Source organism: Mustela lutreola, chromosome 8, assembly GCF_030435805.1.
Source record: "Mustela lutreola isolate mMusLut2 chromosome 8, mMusLut2.pri, whole genome shotgun sequence".
Lineage (NCBI taxonomy): Eukaryota > Metazoa > Chordata > Mammalia > Carnivora > Mustelidae > Mustela > Mustela lutreola.
Window position 1 is genome coordinate 138298389 of NC_081297.1, and position 27626 is coordinate 138326014.

Sequence of the window (27626 nt, forward strand, 5' to 3'; positions counted from 1 at the left end):
GCTCACATCCCTCCGGTGTGAGAAGGGTTCGTTATCTCAGTTTTCCCCATGAGGAAACATAAAGACCCACAGAGACGACAAAACACGTCCTGTGTCCTGTGGCTGACCTGGGCCAGACAGGCAGAATGGGAGCCCAGTCAGTCGGGCTCTGAGGCCTTAGGTCTTTTCCAATCGAAAAACAAAAGGGGACCCATGCTTCTGTCTAAGAAACCACACTAGGAGAAATCCATCGGGAGAGAAATCAGATTAACTCTTTGGATTGAGGAGGAGGAGCCTTAACCCAGGCCTTCATCCGGAGGACCAGCCTCATGGCCTTCAAACAGGGGTCTCACCTTTTCCAAACTCTCCTTTCCCAGTCTAAAAGACAAGGCTCCCAGGTAACAGCTCTCCTATCCTAGGATTCTCTGGGAGGACACAGGGAGCAGAGTCTTAAGGCTTTGGCAGTTGAGGTCAGAAGGGCCTCATTCACGTCTACGCTGAGCCCCGCTGGCCGGTAACTGAGCAGGGAATTCAGGTTCTCTTGTAAGTGCTTCTTCATTTACGAAGGGGAATAACAAGGAACTTGCCGTAAGGGCTAAAGGAGGCAATGCACACAGATATACCAAATACGGTGCCTGGTATATTACACCCCGGAAATGCTAGACAGTAGCATGACTATAACCATCAACACCATCACCATCCTCATGATTTGAAATTCCAAAGAAGGAACTCTTCCCCACTGTAACACAGCGAGACGTTATAACCTTATTTGGAAGAATAATGTGGCTAACACATTTTCCAACTGAAATCCCTGAACAATGAAGGCTGACTCAGAGTGGAGGGGACAAGGCAGATGGTTCAAAGGTAGCAACGTCTTTCATCCGGGGGCCCCTCACCCGAGGGAAGGGGCCCTGTGGGCCTCCCTGTTTCAATCCACCCACCTCCAGCATGCCCCTCCTACCACACTCCTGCTCCCAAGACCCTATAAGTAACCTAAAGGGCCTTTCAAAGAGACTCTACCCTTACAGGTCTACAGCTGCTGAATAATAATGGTAAGGTTCCTATGGCAACACTCCTTTCTGAAGTTTGGGTAGTGGAAGCCAGAGGGATCGCTTGGCACCTGGCTTATGTTCCGTGAAATGCCTTGAAACCACATGGGTGCTCCCACCATCTCACAATTAGAGAGGCCTTACTCCCGTACAGCATGTGACCTATTTCTAGAGTCCTTACACAAGTGTTACCTCCTCGGTGAGGCAAGAAGGGACTGACCCGATGTCTTTTTTTGACAAATGAAAAATCTAGCAATTAAAGTCGTCAAGAGCTCATATGCAGTAAACTCAGCCTAAGACCTGGGTCTCTCTGCTTCTGAACCCTGTGCTTTTCTCAAGACCCACAGTGTCTCTTGGAGTTGTAGCTTGGAGTCCTCTCAGCTCTGTCCACCAGGCTTTCCCTTTTCTCTCCACTTCCACGCCTTCAGGCGTGTGTACCACGACCCCTGCATTAACATCCTAGCCATCAAAGTTGTGCAAGACTTAGCCCCCCACTTAAACTTTGCTCTGTTTATCGCAGTGTTCATAGACATCCCACGGGACCCCTCGTCGGCAATCACGTTAGTTCACCGCGGTGTCATGATGAAGAAAATATGTGAGAGGAGTTCATCCCATTCTGATGCTGTTTAGCTGTATGATCTTCGGAAAGTGACTTAACTTCTCTGTGACATCATATCCTCACGTGGTTAATGGAGTAACAGCGCTTCCCTCATTCGGTTATTGTGAGAACTCACGGGACTTTGGTTCAGATAACACGGAGTAAGTGTGGGGGAATTTTATGCTATTACTATAATGAACATTATTTATTAATATCATTATGAATCAACATCATCACAATTCTGCAGTTAATAAAACCAAAACTCAGGGTCCTGTATCTGGCATGGGGCCACACAACAAATGCTACACCACAGGAAGGAATTCCAAGACCTCCTACTCCTACCTCTCTCCTAGGGCCCCACAATGCCTAACACACACTGAGTGCTTAGTGGTCTCAGGAATCAAGAAAATGTGACGACTATAAGAAAACCCAGTGAGTCACGTGGTCAACCCTCTCGCTTTGCCAATTAAAAACATCAGGCCAAGCAGCTATCACATCTGTTCAACCCCATTTATCTATTAATGATAACCTACACTGTTGTAGAGCGATGCCTAGTGCCAAGGTTTCATTCTCCAGGCCATTGGATGCAAAACCCACCAAGAGCACACCTGAAGTCAAAAAAGGAAGTCATCCTAGCAAATCATGGGCGTCCCAGCACGAGGATGTTAGGAGGTGACGGTTACACAGCTTGGGCTTGTTCACAGAAGCATGGGATTGCTCTGGTGGGTGCAGCCATAAAGCAGGAATTCTGTGACTCTGTGCCCTTGTAATCCTAACGTGAGAAGCAGGAGGAACAGAGGAGAACTACAGCTGTAATCGGTGAAGTCACAGCAGTCGTTCTCACGACCTGGAGAAAAGGGGTTCGGCCAGTTTTGCGAGCTACACAGTGATCCTGTCTCATCACAGAGTAGTACTGCCCTTCTCTTGGGTTCTACCACTACCCAGTGACCTTGCCCCAGGCCGGTGTGCCGTGACCACCTTCTCCTCCAGCAGGAGAACACCAGGGCCTCGCCCTCGGAGCCAGGCCAGCCCCATGCAGACAGCAGACAGAAGCTTCACCTCTTCACAGCCCCTGTTTGTGTCAGGCAGTTTCAAGTCGACGAAGGTACAAAATAAAGCTCCTGACCCTTAATGAGGTTACATTCCGATGGGATAAAGAGGTAATTAAAAATAAACATAATACATGAAAAGAAACAAATCCGACAGTATGTTAGAAGTGGTAAGTGCTTTGGGAAAAAAAGAGAAGGCAGGGCAAATGGGACTGGGCATGCCGGGCAGGAACCCATGAGAAGCAGGTGGCCAGAGGGGGCCTCCTTCATGTGAAAACTAAACCGAAACCGAAGGGAAGTGAAGGAGGTGACCACAGAAGTTAGCATCCTTGTCCCCGTCCAGAAAGGAGAAAAAAGTGACATTTGCACCAGTGGGAACACATCTGAGACCACCCTCCTACATGGTAGAACCAGGGAGCCCCGGGGTCCCCAGATCCTCTGCCACATGTGACCTTTCTTTCTTTTTCTTTCTTTTTTTTTTTTTTTAAGATTTTTATTTATTTATTTGACAGACAGAGATCACAAGTAGGCAGAGAGGCAGGCAGAGAGAGAGGGGGAAGCAGGCTCCCCGCTAAGCAGAGAGCCCGATGTGGGGCTCGATCCCAGGACCCTGAGATCATGACCCGAGTTGAAGGCAGAGGCTTAAACCGCTGAGCCACCCAGGCGCCCCCACATGTGATCTTTCTGACCATGAACTGGATCTTAGGTCATCCTGGTGCAGGCCTGGGTCCAGGAAGGACTCCAGACTTACCGGTGTAAGCATGTACTCTGACCAGGAGGAGCCTCGCTCTCTGTCCCGGCCAGGCTGACAATACGCTGGTGTGTCCACACTGCCAGGGTCAGAATATGCTACCCAAGATATGCCCCTGTGGCCTAAGGACTACCTGAGCAGATGGCATTGAGAAAAAGCAGACCTACTATGTGCTCTCTGCCTTTTCCCTACCCGCCTGGAAGCAGGACATAAATTCCCCTACAAAGGTGCCCTTTCTCCCCACATCAGAAAGAGGGGAGAACACTTTTATCGTCAAAGAGGAAGAGGGCACTGAGGAAAATCTACAGGCCCTGCTAGATAACCCTTTTTTGCCATCAGTGCCGCCCGTATTGTGACCTTCCTGCAATTCACCACCCCTAAAAGGTCCAAAAAACCCTTTGTTTCTTCCTTTGTCCCGTTCTAGCTGCTTCTCTGAAGCCTCCTCCCCCTACCTCCATGCCCCATAACGTTTTCAACATCCAAAAAAAAAAAAAAAAAAGTGTACACTTTTCTCCCGTGGATCGGTCTTCTGTCGGCTTATTTCACAGCTCTGTCCACTGAACCTTAGAGGGTGGAGAAAAATTTGTCCTCCCTGCTCCCTGCCGCTATCCCCGTGCAGTCCGGCCATCGGCAGTGCCCCTCCCATGTCATCTTGGTGACCCACAGAGCTACGTCCAACCATTAGCCTCATGCAACAGAGGAGGACACGAGGATCTGAGCGCTGAAGCCAGCGTTGTTCGATGCCACACAGCTGGTAAGAGGCAGGGTTTATTTTCAAACCCAGGCGGCATAATTCCATAGCTTAACGGTTCTGCAAAATGCCACAGGCCAGAACCACGTTTACAGGGGTGTCTGTGTGTGATCCCTAAAAACATCTACTTTCAGAGTTGTTAGGCCTAAATAAATATGCCTATGTAGCAAGGACGCCTACCTTCCCACAGACGTTGAGCTGGACAGAGCACGTTCATGAGAGAAGGACTTTGTTTTGTCTTCTGTATCCTCAGAACCTGCCTGGAAGCAGGCGCTAAATATTCACTGGACAAATGGAGGAAATCAAACTTCTGCCTGGTCTGTGGCCACGACGCTCCAGGAACCACCCCCGCCCACCCCCCCTACGCACACTGCCCCCTCCCGCCCCCTGCCGAAGAATAGCTCTTGGCTCAGCTGTGGACAAGAGGAAGCAAGTGTGAAATGAAACTGCTCTCAGCATGTCCCCAGCTGAGCCCCCACTGGACAGGCAAGGCCAGTGACCAGCTGCACACACAGCCCCGCCCCACTGGACAAGAAAATTAAGTTGCCTCTTAGGCATTAAGTAGTTTACCAAGGCACGGTGCAATGGACTCTGAAATCCATTTGTATCCCCCAAAAATGTAATAAAACAAACCTCACACTCAAACAGCTAACAGAAAGGCAGAGATGATGAACACAATTATTAATGTGCTTAAAAAAAAAAAAAAAAAGGAACTTGCCCTTGGCACAGATGACAGGCCGTGAGGATTGGTCAGGAAGCTTTGCCACATATAAAACAAATTCAAAAATAAAAGTGACCATTAATTACTTGAGCAGTTGTTGGGGGGAAAAAAAAATCCTGTCCTGGGAGCATGGGCTTCTGTTTCTCAGCATGAAAATCCCTTTTTATCGCTGAAGGATCACCCTTTCACCCACTGGCTCACATCAGCCTTCTCTGCCACGCTCCTTATTTTTTAAAAAACACAAAGTAAATCCCCCAGTGCTCTAATCAAGCTCCCTTGCTCCGTTGAAGGGTAACCTTCATGGAAAAGAGGCCACTTGATAAATTCCAGGAGAGTAAAAATAAAACATAATGGAAAAGATAGTCTAATCATCACAGCTAATTACAAAGGAAGAATATCGCTTTTCCCCCCTAAATGTCCCTGGTTTATTTAAAAAAAAGAAAAAAGGCCAATCTAACAAAGATGTCCTTTGTTACTGGTCTGAGTAAGAACAGAAGGAATCTTGGGGGGAGATGGTTATAACTTATGCGTGTAAAACCGGAGAAATTAGCTTTTGAAAAATTCATATATGTATTGGTAACACATTTAAATATATATGATGTACCAACTCGATCCAAGAGGCTGGGGAAGGTGTTGGGGCCGGGGGGTGGCAGCATGTTGAATCAAGTAAGACTCTGCCCTCCATGAGCCTACAGCCTCATAAAGAAGACAGACCTCATTCCAGCTGGTGGTGGCCTTACAGACGCCCTGGAGCAGGACCACGGGGTGCCGAACAGAGAGCGGTGCTTTCAATCCAAGGAGGATAGGGGAGTCTTTCTGGAGGTGACCCTGAAACTGGGTCTTGAAGGATGGGTGGGAGGTGGGCTGAAGGGACCCCGAGAAGCCCCGGATAGCTTGTCCCTTACCTTTCCAATGCAGAAGCAGGTGAGAGACCCAAGTGGCCAGTGAGCCTCCTCCTTCCTAACCACGACTGCACGTGAGAGTCACCAGGAACGCTTGTTTGCAGAATGCACCTGCCAAGCTCCGGCCAAGACGTCATGAGTAAGAATTTAAGGAGCGGGGCTTATAGGAAAGGCCCCCGAGGAACTTCTGATAAGCAGCCTCCACTTGGGAACCACCATTATCAACACCACCGTTTTTCAAGGTGGGGGAAATGAGTTTAGAGAGACACTCCTTACTCCTTCTGTCCTTCAATAGAAATGTACTGGGCACTCGCCCTGAGGAACAACAGTGACTAAACCACCACACCTGCTCTCAACAGCTTTGCTCACTGAGTCTTAGCAGCAATACCACAGGGTGCTACTCACCCCAAGATGAGGAAACTGAGGCAAGAAAGGCTAAGAGGACACAAGTAATAAGTGATGAGTGAGAGGGTTCAGCCTCAGCCCTCTGAGAAGCACCTTCTGCCTCCCGACAGCTCACTGGTGGCCTCCCAGGGACCCAGCCATTGGGTGCGCACAAGGAATGACCTGGTTTGAGAAGCAAGGACAAAGCAGGGCTGGGAGAGGGGATGAGGGGGCTGTAAGGGGGAGCAATAGAAGAGAATCCCACGCCAGACTTGAACTACAGGAATTCTAGAATGTTCCATATGCAGAGTGCAACCAGAGTTAGTGGAGATTCATAGCTGTCACAGCTCTTGGGGGGTCGTGTTCCTCTAGAAATGTTCCCCACCCAGCTACACGCCTCTCCACAGGGAAGGGGACCAAGAACTTCTCCTGAAGGAACTAACTGCGTCGGGGGTCTCAGCAGCTCCTCCTCTCTCAGGGCCTCACTGGAGATGAAATTACGAGGCTCAAACAAAGCCTCTGAGGTCTCTCAGCAACTAGGAGTAAGAAAGCAATCTACTGACTGTCGGCAAAAGAGAGCAAGACACAGAGGCAGAATCCCTCCGGAGCTGGGGCTCAGAGTCATTCTGGGGTCGCTGGGAGGAAGTCTTCTGCGGTGGGAAAACCAGAACAGAGCCCCCCAGAACTCAGAGGAGGCGTGGGCTGAGCTGCCAGCCCTTCCACTTACAGCCGTGTGACACAGTGGGCAAGTCACTTAAACACGGATCAGGCAGCTGCAAAACGGCAATTTGCAAAGGATTTAATCAAACTGCTTTGAAAATACTCCACGTCTTACCTGGCACACGACAGGTGCTCTACAAATGGCCACGGCTCTGATTTTGTTTCTGAATGTAGATTCTCAAAAACAGACAAGACCCCTTCCCCTAAGGTGAGCTGTGGGAATAGCCTGTCGTTATCTTTCTCTTTTTCTTCCTATTTGTTTTACCAAGAGCGAGCAGAAAAGGCTAAAACAGCACCTCAAGTCAAAGTTTGCGGGGCAGAGGGAGCCTGGCCACCTCTGGGAGCAGCGCTCATTGCCCACACGCCTTCTTGGCTCTACACTGGAAACAGAAACGGACTCTCCTCAGGGGCAGGAGAAAATCCACTATGAGCTTCTGATACTCAAACAGCCCCCGAAAGGCTAGAGCTCAATAGATGTGTGCAATCAACATTCCCCGTGGACACACAACTGGCCTGAGTAAAGCTAAGTTAAGAATCCAGCTGTGGTTCGTTTCCCAGGGAAGATGCTAAGAAAATACTTATTTAAACCTTTCTTCTGGCTGTTGATTCAGAAACAGGAACAGGTAGTGACTAGTGCTCTCCCAGTAAAACAAAACACTTATTTTATGTTTTCTTTAAGAAATTTTTTATTTATTTGACGGGGGGTGGGGAACACAAGCAGGGGGAGTGGGAGAGGGAGAAGCAGGCCTCCCGCCAAGCAGGGAGCCCGATGTGGGGCTCGATCCCAGGACCCTGGGATCATGACCTGAGCCGAAGGCAGCGGCTTAACGACCGAGCCACCCAGGCGCCCCCAAAATGCTTATTTTAGCTTGAAACTGATGACAGACGGGATAGGACAGCAATGGCGGCTTCTGCCACAGGAGAGCCTGCCTGCTTACTATAGAGCCCATGGCTGTGCTACCCATTTTCAGGCCCTGGGCTTGAGGGAAAAAACTCAGACTTTCAAGGGAGCTGCTCTGGCAGACCTAGGTCATGATAATCATATATTATATGATTATATTCCTGTCCTTAGTAATTTCAGAATGGCATCTCAAGATAGTCTTCACATAACCTGAAACTGGAGCTTCACAGGACCCAACAAACTGGAAGTCGGAACTACACTTTGGGGAGATGATGGACACAGAACAGACAAAAAAAAAAATCCTTCCTCTGGCTTCTGGGAATATAACTGGGTCCCCACGAGGCTTCTGAAAGAAGTGTTGTCTGAGTGGGGACTCAGAGAAAGGGCCCCGGGCCGTCTCTATGGCCCAGGCCCCATCTGAGACTTACTAAAAGACACGTGAATGTGTTTTTTGAATAGTAGTGCAGACAGGGCCAGATGTCAACAGCACTTGAAACCTCCAGGTACTTGATATTTGAGGTCATCCAGAGCATCTTTCTAGAAATAACTAGCTGAACCCAGGGCAGTGGAGGGACGATCCCAGGTGTTTCTGAGGAGGCAAGGCCAGAAACCACCCTCTTCTCTTCCGGCTCATGACCTCCCTTACACTTTTCCTGGGACTTCTCAGAACCACCTTCCTAAGCCCCGGCAGAAGCTCAAGTAGAAAAGAAGCCGTCAGTACCAGCAGCAAGATCCCAGGAGAAGCCTTGAAGAGCCTCGGCCAACATTTCTAGAACCTTCTTCACTGGCCCCTTTACAAAAAATGTCATTCCCTCGTGTATCAAAATTCTTTTTAACTCCTAGAGCTTAGAAGTAAAAAGAAGTCAGAAGTCCAGTACCAGAGAGAAACCTGGGTTTAAAGCCAGCAGTGTGACCTTGGTCTGATAGATTAAAAACAACAAAACGTAGTCAAAAGGTGAGAGCAATCCACCTAACTGGTGGACCAACAGAAAAACGGAATGTGACACAGACACGCAACAGACCATCACTCGGTCTAAAGGAACGCTACAACCCGGATGACCTCTGAGGACATCATGCCAAACAAAAGAAGCCAGACACAATAGGACAAGTGGTACGGAATCCTACTCAGAAGAGGTACAGAGAACAGTCAGGCTTGTGGGGACAGCGGGTGGAACGGTGGCAGCTAGGACAGGCAGACACAGGAGAAGGGGGACCTGCTGCTCGATGGGTACAGAGTTCCAGTTTCTGGAGGTGACAGTCCTGGGACCGGTCATACAACGATGCAGATGTATCCCCATGGCTTAAACTGTACATTTTCAGTGGTTAAGAGGGTCCATTTTATGTTATGGGTACTGTATCATCATAAAAACTTAAAAGTAATTTTTAAAGCTGTGACCCGGACAAGTGAGGTGCCCGGAGCAGAAGTCACACCCGTCAGGAACCCCAGAGTCCGAATGTCCTGCCGTGAGAACTGGTCCCTCTAGTCGCAGCGTGTATGGCCCGGGAAAAGTCACCAGACCTCTCTGGTCCTCACCTATAGGGTGGGCAGCAGCAGCACCAGCGCTCAGAGGGAACAGCTCCGGGAACAATGTGTGGGAAGTATTTAAGGAAGCACCCAGCACACACAGAGTGCTTGCACATGGAGCCTCGCCGGACCCACCAGCCGGCTGGCCAGTCCATCCCGCCAAATGCTGCGACAGCGGATATGGTACATCTACTTCCTTCGTCCTAGAATCCCGGGAGGTAGGGAGGCTAAGCCTGCTCAGTCTGAGTGCGCAAGAAGGAGGCGCTGCCCACGCAGCCTCGACCTCAGCCTCCTGTCCTGTCTCCTCTGTCTCCTCCTCCTAGTCCCATCTGGACAGCAAGAAAAAGGCCAGTAAGCACAGCCCCGCCCTGCTGGTCTCCCCAAAGCCCCACGCTGAAGGGAAAGTACCTCAGTTCCCCTGGCGGGCAAAGGATGCCAGCCTTCACAACCACCCGCCCTGCAAAAGAAGCCAAGACTTGCGGTTTTGCTCGATGACGCCCACAAGCACGGATACCCACCTGCACACACGCTCCCATTTGCCCCACAACACGACAACAAAAGAAACCAGGACCAGCTATTTGCAGCCATAAAACAAGCCAGACCTGGACGTGAATCCCAGCAGTGGGACCTCGGACACGTGATTAACGCGGCCGAGCCTGACTCCTCACCTGCGGAACGACACATTGCCAGCCTGGCCGTGAGGAGTTCGCAGACACCTCTCCTCACACTTGGCGGGACTCCCCCAGCCCCACAGGCTCCTGAACAAATCACTGCTGTAGCCAAGTAGGCACGTGACTTCGGCTCACCCCTCTTCTCCCAGAAGGAGCCCCAGAAGGCCCTGCCTAAGAGTGAGAGCAGGGAAGGACAGGTCTCTGTCCCCAGAACACGGGCCGGGATCTGGATGACACACGGAAGTTCCTAACACAGACACAGTCTCCCATCCTTGAGAGCTCCCAGCACAAGTGGGAGCTCAGACACACAACCCCCCTAAGAACACAAAACAGAAATTGCTACAACAGATCACAGCTCACACAAACTGGCAAGGGAGCAGTGGAAGAGTCCGCTCACACCACCTGGGAGGTGGACGGCCTGTGTTATCAGGGAAGGCTTCTCTGGGGTGGCGACATCTGAACCGTGCCATGAACAACACGGGATCTTCCCACGGAAAGGCTGACAGCCAGGACCTGAATCACCCCGCACTCTGTACTGACTTTGCACTTCCCCAGTGTGGAGCCTGGGACTCCGCTGCAATGAGATTACAAGCTCACTGACGCCGGAGCTTCCAAAAGCACAGACACCGGGACTGTGGGAGATGAAACTGAGTGCCAGGCAGACATGGGGGTCCCAGGAGAGCCCAGGAGAGCCGGCTCTGCCACGTGTCCCACTACCATGTCCCACGGTGTCCCGTGACTACCATGATGTCCCACATGGGCTCAAAGTTGTGAATGTTCTTAACAGAAGAGCCAAGTCTTCCCTCGTTAAAAAAAAAAAAAAAAGACAAGGACGACTCTACTAACAAAGGGGCAGTCCAGGGACACAATGGTCAAAACTGCTACTAGAAGAATTTTTTTTAAAGACTTAACTTATTTGAGAGAGAGAAAAAGAGAGAGTATGAGTGGGACAGAAGGAGCAGAGAGAGAAGCAGGCTCCCCACTGAGCAGGGAGCCCGACGCGGAACTCAATCCCAGGACACGGGGATCATGACCGGAGCCGAAGGCAGGCGCTTAACCGATGGAGCCCTCCAGGCACCCCTTGAAGTAAAAACTGTCAAAACTGGAATGATCACTAAAGTTGCTATTATAGCTACCTATCTGTTGGCACTCACGTGCACTGAGGTCTTACGACGTGCCAGGCTTCACCTGAATAATCTCATCTAATCCTTACTACTAGTATTAATAACCTATTTCGCAGATGAGAAAACCGAGGCACAGAAATCAACAGAGCTACCCAAGATTGTGTAACTGAGATCCAGAAAGTGTTCTCCCTCCCCACCGGGCCTCAGCAGGGAACGCAGTGTCCCCACCTCTCCGTGCTGCACTGTGGAACACGGGGGAGCCAACAGATTGTGGTTCAAGTCCCAGATCTACCCCTTGGCAGCTGCTTGACCTTGGGCAGGTCATTGCTGGGAAACACCTGGGGTTGGGGCGCTTAAGACAAATGTATTAGCTTACAGGTCTGAAGCTTGTAAGTCCAAACCGGGCTTCCCTGGGCTTCCAGAGTCCCCTCATTTTTAAGTGGAAATTAATCCAGGCTCGCTAGATTCCTGAGACAATTCAAATAAAACAACATGAATTAAGTCCTTGATGCAAAGTTAACTCCCACGAGGGCAGCAGTGTTCTTTCCTCTGGCGCTGGACAGCCTCCTGCCTCCTGATGGGAGGGCGGGCTGTGGCTTCCCTCACAAAGCCTGGACGATGCCGGCTCCATTTCTAAAATTCCAGGCCAGACCTCAGACTCTTTCTAGGCTCAAGTGAACTTTATTAGAAATAAACGGGAAGCAGGGGTCAGAGTGCTTTTTTCCCCAAAGTTTGTAAACTGTGGTTCCTTCACTAAAGACACCAAAAGCAACCTGGAGTTCTGTCTGACCAGACACATGGTCTGGCATGCTTACGTTCCTGTTTTACCTGAATGCAAAGTAAATATGTCACATCCCACACGTGTTAATCCAGCAAAACTCATCCTTCCTGTGTTTCTAGGGAACAGAGATGTGTAAGGAGGTACGTACGGTGAGCTTCAGTGAACAAACCCTTGTCCTCAGGGAGAGGTGGGGCTTCCCTTTTCGGACATGGCAACAGTTCATAACAGAACCTTGGAGGGCCTTACCCAAGAAAGGCAAAGAGAGAGAGAGCTGGGAATGGCCCTTCAAGTCACCAAGGGCCGTTAAGGTCGTTAAGGTCCCTTCCAGTTGTAAGGGGCTTCCATAATCCTGGAGTCCCCAGCAGGGCCTACACTTGAGCTGGGTCCCAGGGAGGCCCCTATTTTCGGGGAGGTTACAATAAAGATGCAGTAAAGAGTGACACGGAGTACACATCAAACATCCCCAACGCCAGTAAGTACGTGTATGACGAAGACAAGAGAAGTGGAGAAACCAGCATTGCTCTGTTTCCCTGGAGAAAACTATGTGGGTGAGGTGCACTTGGCCTTGGAACCCAGAGCTCCCAATGCTTCCTTTAATTGCTTCAGGGGGCACCCAGGTGGCTCAGTCGTTTGAGCATCTGCCTTCGACTCAGGCCATGGTCCTGGGGTCCTGGGATCCAGCCCCTAGTCGGGCTCCCTGCTTGGTGGGGAGCCTGCTTCTCCCACTCCCTCTGCCTCCCACTCTGCCTGTTTGCGCTCTGTCTCTGTCAAATATATAAGTAAGTAAAATCTTAAAACACACACACACACACACAAAACTAAAGAAAGAAACACAGGCTCACGTATGTGTCTCCCAACAAGACTGCGACCTCCTCAAGGATACGGACGATGCCTTGTTCGCCACACTGTCCCCAGTCCCAGAGAGGAGACTCAGGTGTGTGTGAGCGGATGGACAGTTGAACGGACAGAGATGGGGATGGCCTGGGAGGCTGTGTGGCTGCCTCGGGGCAGCAGCAAGATGAATGCAGATTTAAGTGCTCAAGACCAGGGGCACCTGCGTGGTTCAGTCGGTGAAGCCGCTGCCTTGGGCTCAGGTCATAATCTCAGGGTCCTGGGATCGAGCCCCGCATCAGGTTCTCTGCTCAGCGGGGAGCCTGCTTCTCTCTCTACCTCCCCCTGCTTGTGCTCTCTTTCTATGACAAATGAATAAAATATTTTTAAAATAATAAACATAAATAACTGGTCAGTGGAAGCCCTCAGAACACTTTCCCCAGATGCCACCTTTCTCCTGATCCCACTTCTCAGAACCCAGAGCACTCACTGCCGGCCTGTGCCCTCGACTTCACAACCACTCGCTGTACTTGGACTGTGGTCCTGAGGCGGTCTCATCCTTCGGGCCTGTCTCTCACTCTCTTCCCGTGTGTCTCTCCCCATCACCTCTACGCCAGTTCTGCCTTAGGGTTGGTTCACAGCTTCTGGACGGGCCACAGGCATAGAAGACTGCCCCAGCCCACCATGCACAACACACTCAGACGAATCTTCATCACCAGGGAAGATGACCTCTGGGGGCCACAATTCAGTGACGCCTGCCACCCCGCCCTGACACAGAGCCCTCTCTGACCCATCCTCAGGCAGAGAAGGAGCGGGCCACATCCCTTGTCACACGGCCCACGGCTGCACCTGCCTCCTGCACCCAGCAGGACTCCAGACTGCTACAGGTCGAGTTTTTTTTCTCTCCTTCACAGCCCGACCTAGAAATATCACCAGGACACCAAGAAGTAGGTTTGGTTTGGTCTGTTTGTTTTCACTACAGAACATCCTGGCAAGGAATACTCCCATCTTGCTTTTCTTCTGAGTGACAAAGACACAACCGTACTTCAGGTAAATAAATGTTTTCGACCTAAATGAGTCATTTGGTGGGGACAGGGAGCTCGCCAGTCTGCATCGGGGCTGACCCCGTTCCCAAGCGGGGAGGAGGGCAGCGCAGTGTCTGGGGTTAAAAACCACAGAGAACAATGAGACATCGTTTGTTTTTGGTGGCGATCTCCCTTGCTATGTGTGTGGAAAACAGGAAGGCAAAGGGGAGATCATTTAAAAAGCGGGGTCAGCAGAGTTCTCCCTGGGGCAGAATCCAGCGACAGCACTTTCTTGCTGTAAAATCCTGAGGGGAAGAGAGGGGAGGAAGTACTTAACATGTGACCTTCGTGAGTTCATTTGTGGCAGCAAGGATTAACTGAAATCACTTTGAGTCGTAAAGCATCTGACAAATCGCAGCACATAACAGTTAAGGCGAACCGTTTTAACACGTACCGATCGCACAGGAAGGAACGGTGCTGTCTGATGTGGTCGTCGCTGGCTTCGCGGAATGAACTGAAATGAAGTCAGACCCAACATTCAGGCTCTCAGTCACACTAAACGCATTTCAGGTACCTGGTAACTAACTACCTGTGGCTGGTGGCCACTGTCCTGGACAGCGTAGACACGGAGCATTTTGCCACCCGCAAAGTTCTACCAGATCACCCTGGTATACAAGGAAGGAAAAAAGGCCTGAAGTGAGAGGGTGTGGGTGACCTTGGGCAAGTTACTTACCATCTTCGCGCCTCCCTTCCTCACCTGTGAAACGGGGCTAATAGCAGCGCCATTATTCACTGATGATGGTTCTCTGCTACGCAAGTGCTTATAATAATGCTCACGAGAAAGGTAAGTACTCGCCAGCCAGTCCCCTATAAGAGGAGACAGACACAGGTGTGCTGCAAGGTGGGTTACTGGGAGAATTTAAAAAAAAGAAAAGAAAAGAAAATGACATAAAGCACTTGGCACATTCATTTTTTTTTTCAACAAATGTTCACAAAGCGCCTACTATGTGCCGGGCATTCTGATAGGCACTAGAGACATAGAAACGAGCAAAGGCCCTGCCCTCCTAGAGTGCAGGGTCTTGACAAACAGAGGATCTATTATCTTGATACAAACAGGAAGACCAAGATCTCCATTTTACCACGTAACAATAGCTCCCAGCAATGAGGAGAGAATGCTGCCAGGTATAAAGTTACCCCCAAAGGGGTACCTAATAACAGTGCTCTTTGTAAGGATGGATGGATGGATGGACGGCCGGATGGGGGGGAATGAATGGATGGGTGGATGGGTGGGGGGGTTGGATGGGTGGCTCGCGCGGTGGTTGGATCAATGAGTTTGGAGAAGGCTCAATAATGCACAAATAATGGGTGCCTACAGGGTGCAGTCAGCTGCGCGTCTGACTCTTGGTTTCAGCTCAAGTCATGATCTCTGGGTCACAAGATCAAGCCCTGATTTGGGCTCCACGCTCAGCAGGAAGTCTGCTTGGGATTCTCTCTCTTCCTCTCCCTCTGCCCCTTCCCACCGAGCGCGCTTTTTCTTCCTCTCTGTCTAAAATAAATCTTTTAAAGAACTGCATAAAGAGTAAGCTGGGCCCTGGGTGACCCACTTAATTACCCTCTGGTGGGTGTGGCCAACTTAGAGAGCGGTTGCCAGGCGACACTAATAAATGATCCCAAAGCAGTGTGCAAACTGTTATGCATAGAAGCTTAATCATCTTTAACAGGAATCTTAAAACCCAAATGACTGGGATAGAGACGGCCTTCACATGCGTGCCCTCTGGCTTCTATTCTGGGCTCTGCTCTGACTCACCCTGCCAGCTGGGCCTGCTTACTCCCCTCCGTCGTACCCAGGGGGGAAAGAACCAATCAGGGAGCCCACACCCACCTCTCCCACCCATCTCTCCCACCAGGCAAACAACCTTTCGCTGGTGCTCGACAAACAGCCACCCAAGAGGGAGGCCTCCCATTGCCCCGCCAACTCCTGTCCAGCCCTCGGACTCACCTGCAGACCTGAGCAGCCAGCATGCTGACCCCAGGTCTACTACTCCCCTGGCAGAGCTTTCCCAACGAAATGGGATATGGGCAAGTGGCACCGTATCTCTGCCTGTGCTTCTATCTGCAAAACCCAAAAGCTCATTTTGGTAGGTTTGCAGCTCCCTGACACTGCCAAACTGTCACGGAAGGGGGCTGTGTTGAGTCACTGGACCCACGTCCTACCCGAAGGGTGGGCCTCAGCAAGTTACTTCGAGTCCTGAGGTCTCAGCCTCCCCCGGGGTTGCACAGTGAGGAGAAATACTGCTTGCTACATGGTGTTGTTGGTGGGATTCAGTGAGATAACTTAAATAAAGTGCACCAGGATTCAGGAGGAACTAGTTTACATTCTGCTTAGCATGTCAAGATCGGTGGACATCAGGAGATGTGGTCTCAGGGCCACGTGCTGACTCTAGCAGGGTGAGCCGGTCAATCCACGCCTCGACCACCTCCCTCTCACTCCCAAGAGGAGGGTGAACTGGATCCATGGTCTCTCTTGCCCATGACCTTCCCTATTTCACCCCAATCACGCTGCTTTTCAGCCTGATGAAAAGAACACGAGGTATTTGGAAACGCAGCACAGGAGTTCACATCAGCAATGCCTTCCACCTGTACCAGCCTTACTTCCAGATGTTGACAACAGGACATTTGCTTATGACGGGTCTCACACATCCACAGGCGTGCGGGAACACCACCCCGCCGTCCGTGTGTCCGCCAGAGAGAGCTGCAGTGACCGGCCTCACCCTGAGCAGGAACCCCTGAGAAATGGCAGATGTGGGACGCTCGGTACACACGGCTGACGGATGCATGAAAATGATCGACCAAGCATTCCTGTGGCAACGCCTGCCTTGACTGTCACACTTCAGAACACTCAGGACTGGATGATGTCTGTGGGTCTGGCTGTGTTTGATATTCTACAGTGATTTCTGCTAGGAGATGAGCTGGCCAGGAGGACGGGGCTGACACAGGGAAGCGATGTCCTCTACGTGGCCTGCAACGACCTCTGTCCATTTCTGCCCTCACCCCATCGCACTGAACACCCAGCACCCCAAGCAGGGCCCCATGACTGTGTGTTCCCCAGCATGTCCTTCATAGAATGACGGGACAGTTCCAGTCCCATGCATATGGATTCTTCCCATCAAAGGGCTCTCTGTATACTCTTTTATGCTCATTTACCCAGTGTCCTTTTCCAGGCTGCCCAGGCCCTGGTTTGGGCCACCAGCGACCATTAGTCACGTCTAATTCCACGCGTTTCACATTTTCTGCGTGTCAACCCCGTGGCGGGCTCAGCATACCGACGTGACAGTGACCGTGACTGAGCTCGAGGAGCTAAAAAACAAACAGGGGCCCAAACCTCCGAATGAAATGGGTCCCGAGATGTGCTTCAGGAGAATTAAAGAAGATGGTGGGAATTCAGGGCGGCAGTGGCTGATTCCAGAGGTGGGGAAGTGGAGTAAGGCTCTTGGACTTGCTGGAAATGAGAATTTGGACAGGGAAAGCGGGAGGGGGAGGGGAAGGAGAAACTTTGGTTCCAAATACTCATTCATGACTCTTGTGCCTCTCTCAAAGCCCTTTCCCCAGACCCATTTTGCCCTTGGAGTCGTGCCCTCTCTGACCCCGAGACTCCGGCAGCAGTCTCCCATTTTTCGCTTGTCAGTTGGCTATTTCGTGCTTGTCCTGACCCTTCCAGGCCTGCTCACCTTCCCCGTTCTCCGGGCGCTGACCCAAGACAGCACTCTCCGAGTTGGCATTAAGTGTGGCAAGGCTAAAATTAGGACTGTTTCCATAGATATCTAGACTTCTCTGTAGCAAATCTGTTCGGCTCCCAAGTGAAAAAAAAAAAAAAAAAAATTTTTTTTTTTCCATTCTATCTGCAAAAGGAACCGGGGTGGGGGAGGTGGGGTTTGGAAAATCCAAGCTGGCTAATGTCTGGACATGCCTTTGAGCCTTCCTGAGCCCACAGGAAAGGAAAGAGGAGCCTTCCCTGGTCTGCGCAGTGGCACGCGCTGGGGTTGGTCTTCAGTGGGTTATTAAGCCCCTACCGCAAAGGAAAGACAGTAAGCATGGGCCACCCACGCACTCGGCCTCATGTCATCAGAAGACGGGGTCCCCTCCAGGAAGTGGTCCTACTTTCTCCCATCTCAGAGACACAACGCAGGTCAGCGAGGTCAAGGCTGGCTGGCCCTGTAGGATGGGCGCCCCCATTCACAGTTAATACACGGGAAGCCTTGTATTTCAACCAACAGTTAAAACATGAGGCTCAAAGACGTTCAGAGAACCCCCTCATGGCCATCCGGCAAAGTGTCACAGTGTTAATGATGAAACGGTAACAGTAATAACAGGCACAGCTTACACCTGCCGGCACGGTTTTGTTCTAGGTTCTGTGCCCAACGCTTCTCTGAAGTCACTCATTCCATCCTTGTTACGGGCTGAATGGATATGTGGAAGTCTAAGCCCCAGCAACTCAGAATGTAACCTTATTTGGAAATAGAGTCATGGCAGATATAATTAAATTAAGATGAGGTCATACGGGAATAGGGTGGGTCCTTGAATCCAGTAACGACCGGTGTCCTTATGAGAGGACCACGTGAAGACAGATTGAAAAAACACCCATGATCCCCGGGGACAGGGGTGAGGTGTCCACAAGCCAGGGACCACCAAAGATGGCTGGCGACCACCAAAAGCCAGGAGGAGAAGAGAAGGGTCCTCTGACGGGTTTGGGAGGGGACGTGGCCCCTGCTGATACACCTTGACTTCAGAATCCCAGCTTCCAGAGGTCTCTTCTTTCCAACTGTCCCGTATGTGGCGTTTGGCACAGCAGCCATGGGTGACCCATACGATCCTCAGCACAATTCCATGAACATGTGGGTACGAAGACAGCCAAGCTTTACACATGAGGGCACCAAGGCTGCACTGATAGCAAATAATACTGGTAACAACGACCAACCTGGCACTAAGTGCTTCACACATAATAACCTGCGTGGTCCCTGCAAAGCCCACCACAACCCCATAAAGTCCTCCCATTTTAAAGAGAGGGCGGCACAGAAAGGTTAAGTAATTTGCCTGAGGTCACACAGCATGTAAGTGGTGGAGTTGGGATTCAGGCTCAAACTCGGAAATAGGGCTCTTATCCACTATAAACCCCTGACGCCAGGAGGGAGCCTCTAATCAGGACTTGGGACTTGGGTGGTCCAGTTTTAAAGCCCACATCCTTGGCTTCTGTCTCAAGTTTGTCTTCCACCTGCCAAAGAGAATGCACTGCACTTAGGGGCTCTCAAAACGCTTATTTGATGACACAAACAAATTAATTAAATGAGCAGGGGCTTGCCTACATCCCATTAATTCAAATTAAATTCAAATTAGTTCATTTTAGCAGTTAAAACTGACCTAGGTCCATATGGGCAACAGAAAACAGGAAAAAAAGCAATTAGGGCATCTCCAGTACTAAGCAGGGAAGGTGAAATAAAGCTCCACACTTACAAAGCCTCTATGTACTCCGTCATTTCCATGAATGTTTACTGAGTGCCTACTATGTGCCAGCCTGGTGTCAGGCCACAGGAGTGCAAAAGTCACAGCTCCAGCCTAGCAAGGACATGGCAGAGGTGTGGCAGGAGGACGGAGTGGAGGTACCTAAACTTGCCAGGTGCACAGCATGGGCTCCAGAACAGGGGACGTCTGAATTGCATCTTCAATTTCAGCTTCTTGCTTATTTTAAGGCCCACCCAAACAGCTCCCATCCCCACGCACACAGATCTCTTTCCTCCCTCCCCCACTCCTTTTTTTCCTCTCAACTTTTCCCTGAAACAGATTTTTCTCACTGCACGAACCACATTGGCGCACATTTAGCAATGTTCAATTTTCATGATCACTCATCTCCAGCGGAGGGAACAGAATGAATTGTTCACCTTTGGAGAAAAAAAAAAGGGTTTTGGGGGGAGTCAGAGCCTTGCAGAACTCAAGTTAACAGACAACTAGTGATGGTTACTAGGTTAACTCAGCTAAACTAGTCCTCATTTGTTCACAGAAAAACAGATTACTATATTCTTTATCAACACATGAGGAGAAGACAATACTAGGAACAGGGGACGGGAGAGCAACGTGGGGAGTGGGGTTCCGGGAGCCAAGGAAGAAGGATCCAGAAGAGAGATGCGTCCCGTCACCAACACTTCAGCCAGCTACTTGGCCACTGCCGAGTCCCTCCACACACAGCAGGTGGGCACGGTCACCATGCAGCGCATGGCTTGGCAGTAAGGATGAAGTTCCGACGTGCCCCTTTAAAGGAGCAAGCACAGTGGTTCCAAGATCAGGTGCACTTCCTATATGAACTTGCCTAATCCCCTACTCTCACTCCAGCACAACCCCACAAAGCCATCCCTTTTAGAGAGGAAAGTGGGGCGAGAAATGGACACACAGTCCGCGCTCCCCATGCCTGTTACAAACAGTCTTCACCGCCAAAGAATGTGAACGCGGTGCCCAGGGCAAACGAGCAACTTTGCTTCTCCTTCCCTGTGGCCGTCACCACCACCGAGCTGTGCCCAAGCCCGGGCCAGGCCACTTACGTCCACGTCTGGGGAACAAGTTCTCAGGGCCGGTGTGTAAGGAGCAGGCGTTAGGCCGGTGCTGGGAGCTGGTCTTCCTGGAGCACACGGGCGGGAAGGGCAGACCCGCGGGAGAGGCCCACGGAACGGACCTCGCCGGGCCAACAAACACTCAAATTGGATCCTTCCACCAGGAAACATGCCCACTCACCTCTGGCCTGGAGGAGAGAGGCCTGCCGCTACGGAGGGGATGCAGAACGGGCCGCCTGGGACAGCTCGGCTCTCCGGGGGCCCGACAGAAGCCAGCAGAATCAGACCCCGATCGGGCACCCACCTCACTCCTGAAAGAGCTCGCCTCTGTGTTTGGGTTTATTATTTCTGCACTGCCACAAAAAGCCCTTGGATCGGCGTGAGTATTTCTTTTTTTAACCCCCCTGGCATGAGCAGCGCACGGCAGAGGCACGCCTCGATTAGCTCAAGCTGTTCCTGGACTAATGAGACACACCGCGGAGTTTATCTGTGTAGACTCTGCTGAAAGATGCGGGGTGGGGCGCGGGGCCCTGCTCCCCTCCCCGCACGGAGGGCGGGGTCCCGGGCTGGGGTGGTTTCCCGGAAACTCTGCAGCAGGTGGGCAACCCACAGGGCCCAGCCCAAGAGCAGCCCCCCGCCTCCCCTCCCTCCGCCCTGAGACGCAGCACAAGTCAGGAGGCACTGGAGTGGGCGTCAGGAGGCTGGGCCACTCACCACCCACATGCCCAACGGTGGGCCAGTCTGCCACCCAGCAGCACCCCATCGGGGGCCTGCAGTCTATCTGGGCACTAAACATTGTGGGATCCCTGCTCTGCAGCCCCCGCCCTGTCCGCCCCCACCAGGCTGGCATCTGCCTCCCACTCCGGGCTTGTCCTGCTCTCCTCCAGGCACAAAAACCCAAATACAGCTACTGATTTCACCTCCTCCTCCTGAGCCTCCACCCCCACCCCTGCTCATCCCCTCCCCCCTCCCCCCGCACCCCTACTGCGTTTTCTCCCCTCCTCCCTCCCTCCTTTCTCACCTCAGGGAACATCAATGAGAACGTGGTACCTTCTTTCCACAGACGGCCCCATGCCACCCCACCTCTGACAACCCAAAAAACCTCCTCTTTCCCGGCCGACTGGATCCTTTCCTAGAGTCAGTGCCCATCCCGAGCCCCACAAGGGACTGAAGGCCAGAAGGGTCCAGCCAGCCTGGGCAACACCCGCTCAGTCACGGATGGGACGGCGGGCCTTCGTGTCTAAGAGTACGCGGCAACCATCTTTTCCACGCCGAGGCGTCTCCTCTCTCCTGGGCATGCCCACCGAGGCGAGCAAAGGTAAGCCTCTAGTCCGATCAGACCTTAGAACTGATCCACAAAGGTCTCAAGACACAATGCAAACACCAAGGCAATGGAGCAGCTGACATGAGGCGATTCACTCAAAACTGATCATAAAATAAATAGCATCTACCCTGTTGTTTCCTGGAGCAACGTGGCGGGGGGCGGGGGGGGGGGTGAAATATATTTAAACCTTAGTGGATTCAATAACCCCATTCACTGGAAAGCCTGCAGGAGGCTCCTCTAGGTCCACATTCCACCCCAGCAGCTTACTGGCTGTGCAACCTGAGCCAGGAAATGGCCCTCTCTGTGCCTCAGTTTCTCTGTCTGTAAACCAGGAATACTAAACTATCTAGCACACCAGACGGCCCAGGGACTAGAACTGATTCTCTGCTCTTCTCCTCCATCATCATCATCATCATCCATGAAAGTTTACTGAGCCTTTAACACGCCAGGCAATAATCTCAGTGCTTCACACGGATGGATTCATTCATACAACTGAGAGGTACAGACTGTTGAGATCTTCATTTCACAGATGAACAGAGAGGTCAAGGAACTTGCCCAAGGTCACACAGCTAAGCAGAGGGTGTGGAATTCAGCCCGAGACAATCTGGCTCCAGAGCCACGCCATTCAATCTTGGATGTCAGGCCCCATGGCCAGCAAAGAGTAAACCCTTCAGCAACGGACTTGCTAGGATTATTATAATAATATTGGCTTTATTTTTATAAGAACCATTGCCTCAGAGGGATGATTTTATTTTGCCGTTTTGAATTAAATTTCGGTGCTGGGGGCACCAGGCCTGGCGTAATAGCTTCTATTTCTGCCTGCTATCCACTCCCATCATAGCGGAGAGAAAGCCCAGCTGAGGGGACTGCCTGCTTGCAGTTTTATGGGTCACACTGCATTCTCTGGGCCAAAGAGGCTGGGGGGTAGCTCCATTCGGGAACTGTTGGCAAATCAATCTGTGGCCAGGGCCAAGTGCAGAATGACAGCTACCACCTGTCCCTCTTGACTGGAGAACGGCGGGGGCACGGGGCTGGGCTACAGAGAGAGCAAGGTTCCCCAGCCTGAAACACAGATGCCTACCTCCAACCATCCAAGGAGCCTCCCGGCCAGGCAGGCGCTGCCCTCCCCAGCCTGCCATGCCAGTGCCCTCCCCTGAGCAGCCCTAGCCATGCCCCCAGAGCGGGAGACCAGTGTACTTGGCAGCACAGAGCCCTTTGACTTTGGTGGGAGTGAGCCCTTGGACTCCTTTAATTGAAAGCTTCCCCCTACAGAGCCCAAGTGTGCTTGTCAGCAGCAAGCGGGGGTGGGAAGCATGGGACAATGAGGAACACTCCTGCTCACCTGCAGAAGCCCCCTGCTACCCGCCCCACCTGGACGGGCTCTGGCAGCCAAGTCACTCTGGAGGGTGAGTGTGGCCTCTGGACGGATCCAGCACCTTGGGCTCTGAGCCGGGATGGCTGGTCCCTCCTCTGCAGCACCAGGGAAGCCACCCCAGATACTGCTCAGTCCAGAAGTCTCAACCTGGACGTCTCGATCTTAGGATTTTAGAAAAAGTCTCATGGAAGGAAACCTATGGACGTGGGATGGTCAAGAACCCAGGTTTTGGAGCCCTACAGGTCTGCATCGAATCGCTGATCTATGCTCAAGCCATGAGACATGGGCAAGCTGTACTTCCCTCTGCGGCCCTCAGTTTCTCATCTGTGCAATGGACACAAGAACCAAGTTAGAACTCTAACCCTGGAGAATATCAGCACTGCAAGATAGAAACAAACTGCCCCCCCAGTCTCAGTCATCGGGATTTCTCAAAAGCATGGGCACACGAAGGTAGTTTCTAAAGTCAGAAGTTGGGGAGCAGATGCTCTCAGGAGGGCAAGGGTGCAGGGTGGAGAAAGGCTCTGGGGTACTGCTCATGTCCTATCTCTTGATTGGGGAACTGGTTGTAGAGGTAGGCTCCCCTTGTAAAAATACATCAAGCTGCACACTTTGTTTTCTCTACTTTGCTGCTTGTAGAATATGCTATATTTCAGTTTTTTAAATTTGCTAGAAAAACAAACAAAATAAACCTTTGGCATGAGATGTGCAAACTGGCCTCTGTCCTCCGTTCAAAGCAAGAACTCTAGATGTGAACACGCGTCTTTCCACAAGAGCCCCCTTCACCGGGGCCTGTATTTAGGAGGCCATCCCGTAACGGCAGAGCTGCCCCTGCAAGCCCGAGGTGGGGCTCAGGGATCATCATCCCCGCTGACTTCCACAAATATTTACCAAGAAGCTAGTATGCGCCAGGCATGGGTCTAGATGTGAGCCAAATGTAGAAGGCCCCTTCTTTAGAAAGGCTTATTCTGTGGGCCCGAGGGAAGGAAGGAAGGAGCGGCATTTACGGAGGCCTTGCTGTGTATAATCATGGTGCCCGGGGCAGCGCACTTGGCATACGGCGTAAACTGAACACTTCCGCAAAGTTCATCCTCATCCAGCGGATACTGGGGCCTTCCTGCCCCTAAATCTCTGGTGCAAACTACCCAGTCCATGCCAAACGCAAGCCCAAAGCCATCTGAAAGATTCAGTTCCTCCAAGATTTTATTTTTTGAGAGAGAGAGCAAGCAGGAGCAGGGGCAGACGGAGAAACAGAGTCTTAGACAGGCTCCCAGCCCAACACAGGGTTTGATCCCATGACCCTAAGATCATGACCTGAGCCAAAATCAAGCAGCAGATACTTAACCGACTGAGCCACCTAGGGTCGCCCTCCAAGATTTTTTGAAGTCACGAGCAAAGCAGGGCTTCAGAGACTGCTCGTCTGAGTTTGACCCTCAGCTGTGCAACTCTGGGTAGGTTACTTAACATCTCTGTGTCGATTTTCCCATTCTCAACATAGGAGAAATGATGACCTGTTAGGGTTCCATGAAAACTGAATGAGAGGACCCAGCGGGAGCCTTAGAACCGTGCCAGACACAGAGAGGCTGCTGTGATTGATGTGACTTCTGCCTATTCCTAGTGCCCTAACGCCTTCCCCCATGGCCTTCCGTGAAACTGATCCCCGTCTTCATGTTCCACAGAAATCCACACACACAAAGCATCCACTGTGGTCTCCGTGGCTCATTTATCTTCTCGTCCCTCTCCAGGAGGGGAAGCACGGACAGGAGAGAGAGACACAGAGACACACAGATGGAGAGAGGGCGGAAGAGCCGCCACATCGTGGCTGTGGCTGGTCCCACAACCCGCACTGAGAGCCCCACTCGTCTTGCGCGGGTCTGCTCCCAGCCACGCTCCAACTCTAAGCCATGCCCCAGATTTCACAGAATTACTGTGAAATAAAGAAGGGAAAATTGTGTGGTAATTTTTATATGTATTTTGGTTACACTGACCTAAATACAACCGATTATTAGAATTCGTTTCACCTATTTCTTTTTACCTTTTTTTTTTTTTTCAACCGTAGCCACTGGAAAGCTTTAAATCACCTATGCGGTCTCCATTTCTATCGGACCATCCAACTGTAGCTGATCAAGGTCTTCTCCTACACAAGGCAGTTGCCTCCTACAAAGGCGTTTTCATCCTTGTTCTTAAGATCAATGTTTCACTCGATACGTAAATATATGTGAGATAAAATGCCACGGGGGGCAGAAACTCCATCCTTGAGGGAGGAAATGAGTCTGCCCAAGGTCATAGGTTTTCCAAAGGGGGTTGGGCAGAAAAGGCACTCCCCCCATCCTCCCCCACCCTGCTGTGTCCCCACTGATCCAACCAGATGCTGAGCCGAGCTTTGCGCCACCTCACCTATGTCTCCAAGTGCCCCACACCATCACCTCCAAGAGAGAGGGAAGAATGGAACAAGGCAAGTCCTGGCCACCACGATCACCACCAGGTCACTGTGCTTTACCCTGTGAGATCATTTGGTACCTCGAGGGGAGACGAGGCTCACACAAGGTGTGAGTGAACGTCTGCAGGGATAAAACCAGGACATGTGATAGTCTGATCCCTTTCGCGGCAGGCCCTATAAGACACTTCCAGTCTCGGGTCCTTCTCACACCAGGCACACTCAAGGGACCCGACAGACCTCAGGGCTCCCTGCCACAGCAGGGCTCACCATGGGTCAAGCACGCTGCGTCTTAGGTGGCATCCTCAACGCCCACTGGACAGACGGGGAAACTGACTCACAGGAAGGTGCAGGATGTGCCCAGTCACCCAGCTAACCAGCGGCAGGGCACCAAGTCAAACCAGCCCCTGGTCGTCAACTACAAATCCACCCCTCACTTCATGCCTCTGCGAACCCTTGCTGCTGTGCGAAAATACCCTTTTACCCCATTTTTCGGTGACGTTAACACTGCTTGCTCTCTTTTCCTAAGACGAATCACTCCCTCCCTTCGTCTCCATGAACTTCAAACACCATCTATCCTGTACTCCTACAAAGGGTTAGAATTCACTGCTTATGTGTCTGTTACCGCCATCAACAGTGTCGGGCTCTTTGCAGGAGAAGCTACTCTTTATCCATAAATGTACCTTCAGTTCCTGACCCAGAATCAGGCATGCAGGAATTACTCAATAAGTATCTGCTGACTGAAAGAAATGATCAACCAAGCAACCCTTCTTGACACTGTTTTTGCTCTGAATACCTTTTCCAACCAGCTTCCTTCTCCTGCGTTCTGATGTTCCTCCCCACGGGTGGCTTCTCCACCAATCTGTCTGCGTGGAGAGAAGCCAAATGCATCGCTTTCCATTGTAGCTTGGTAACACCAATTGTCACCTCTCCGCTTTTATTAATTGCTGGGTTAATCAAGCACTCCAAATTGTGCCCACCCACGCTAACATATGAGAGCGTCTCTGGATGACCAAGGAAGCAGGTTTAAGCTGAAGCAAAAGGCAGGATCTCAGAGCCTTCTGGACCCAGTCTGGATGCCATATTTCTCAGACTACGTGGGCCCAAGTCACATCCGACGGAAGGACAGTCTTGACCAGAACCTCCGCCGTCCAGGGTTTCCGCGCAGCAGGTGGCTATCGGGGTGAACGCCGACGTCCGTTCCCATCTGAGCGCCATCCCCCTCCCCAAGGAGCTTGCTGCTGTCATGCCGGCTTGCAGGTAAGGCCACGGAGGCTCAGCTGAGACATGGCCACAGACTCGCCCAGGGCCACTGTGCAGATCTGCACAAGGCCCACCCGGTCCCTGCGGTCCAGGAGAGGAGGGCCACATTCCTGCCTCCCCCCTGGGGCCCAGCCCCCTCTCCCCGACCCACCTGCCTCGCTCTGGTCCCCTTCCCGAAGCGGGGCTGCCCCATGTGCTCCAGGTTTTCTTTCCTCCGAGTGCGTTTCTCCATCCCTCCCCGACGTACACTACGTGGTGAAGCCATTTCCATCAGAACCTCCAGCTGAATCTCGCTGTCAAATTCCAGGACAAGTTTTCCTACAGACATTTTCATTCCCTCTGCTTCTCTCGCAGGGGGTGACACGGGCGCCGACGGAGGTGCGGTCCCCCCCTTCACACGCGCCTGTCCCCGCACCATTTTGGGAGCAGCAAACACAGGAGTGGAGGGAGGAACAAAGGGGAGACTCACGATGTGCGCTCATGTATTTTTCAGGCTTCTGATCGCAAAGAATTATGTCATCCTTCCAAACTGTCCCCTTCCACTTTAGAAAAAAGCAGCTTTTTGCGTGCTCAATAAAGACGCCACGCAGGCCACGAGGCCGACCCGTGATGACATTCCCTGACGGGCTTCCATATGGAGAGTCTAACATTCCTGATGCCTTTGCCATGTACTTCCTTTGCAGAAGCACAGTTACGAGCACCGCTGGGACGGAGGAGAATGGAGTTGTGCGCACAAGACATGTGGCCCAGCTTCCTGTCTGGCTCTGCGAGCAAACTGCTCAAAAGCCTGCAGCGGGCCTGAGAACCCCCAGGGGTCCCCGTGCTAAGCCGCCAGGCGAAGTCACCTCTTGTTCCCCGAATGAGCAGAGCAG

The 27626-nt window shown here is 51.7% G+C and overlaps 1 protein-coding gene across 4 annotated transcripts in view; it reads right to left on the reverse strand.

Annotated features, from left to right (window-relative positions):
* Nucleotides 1–27626, reverse strand: part of LARGE1 (LARGE xylosyl- and glucuronyltransferase 1) — a 526862-nt gene that overhangs the window by 462730 nt on the left and 36506 nt on the right. Inside the window, exon 1 of one of the 4 annotated variants that reach the window (XM_059186796.1) lies at nt 20540–20673. The exons of 2 other annotated variants lie outside the window; for them this stretch is intronic. The gene's annotated coding sequence lies outside the window, so the exon portion shown is untranslated. Of the gene's footprint in view, nt 1–4357; nt 4462–20539; nt 20674–27626 lie in introns of those variants that run through there. One more of the 4 variants, XM_059186799.1, reaches the window with a different exon arrangement.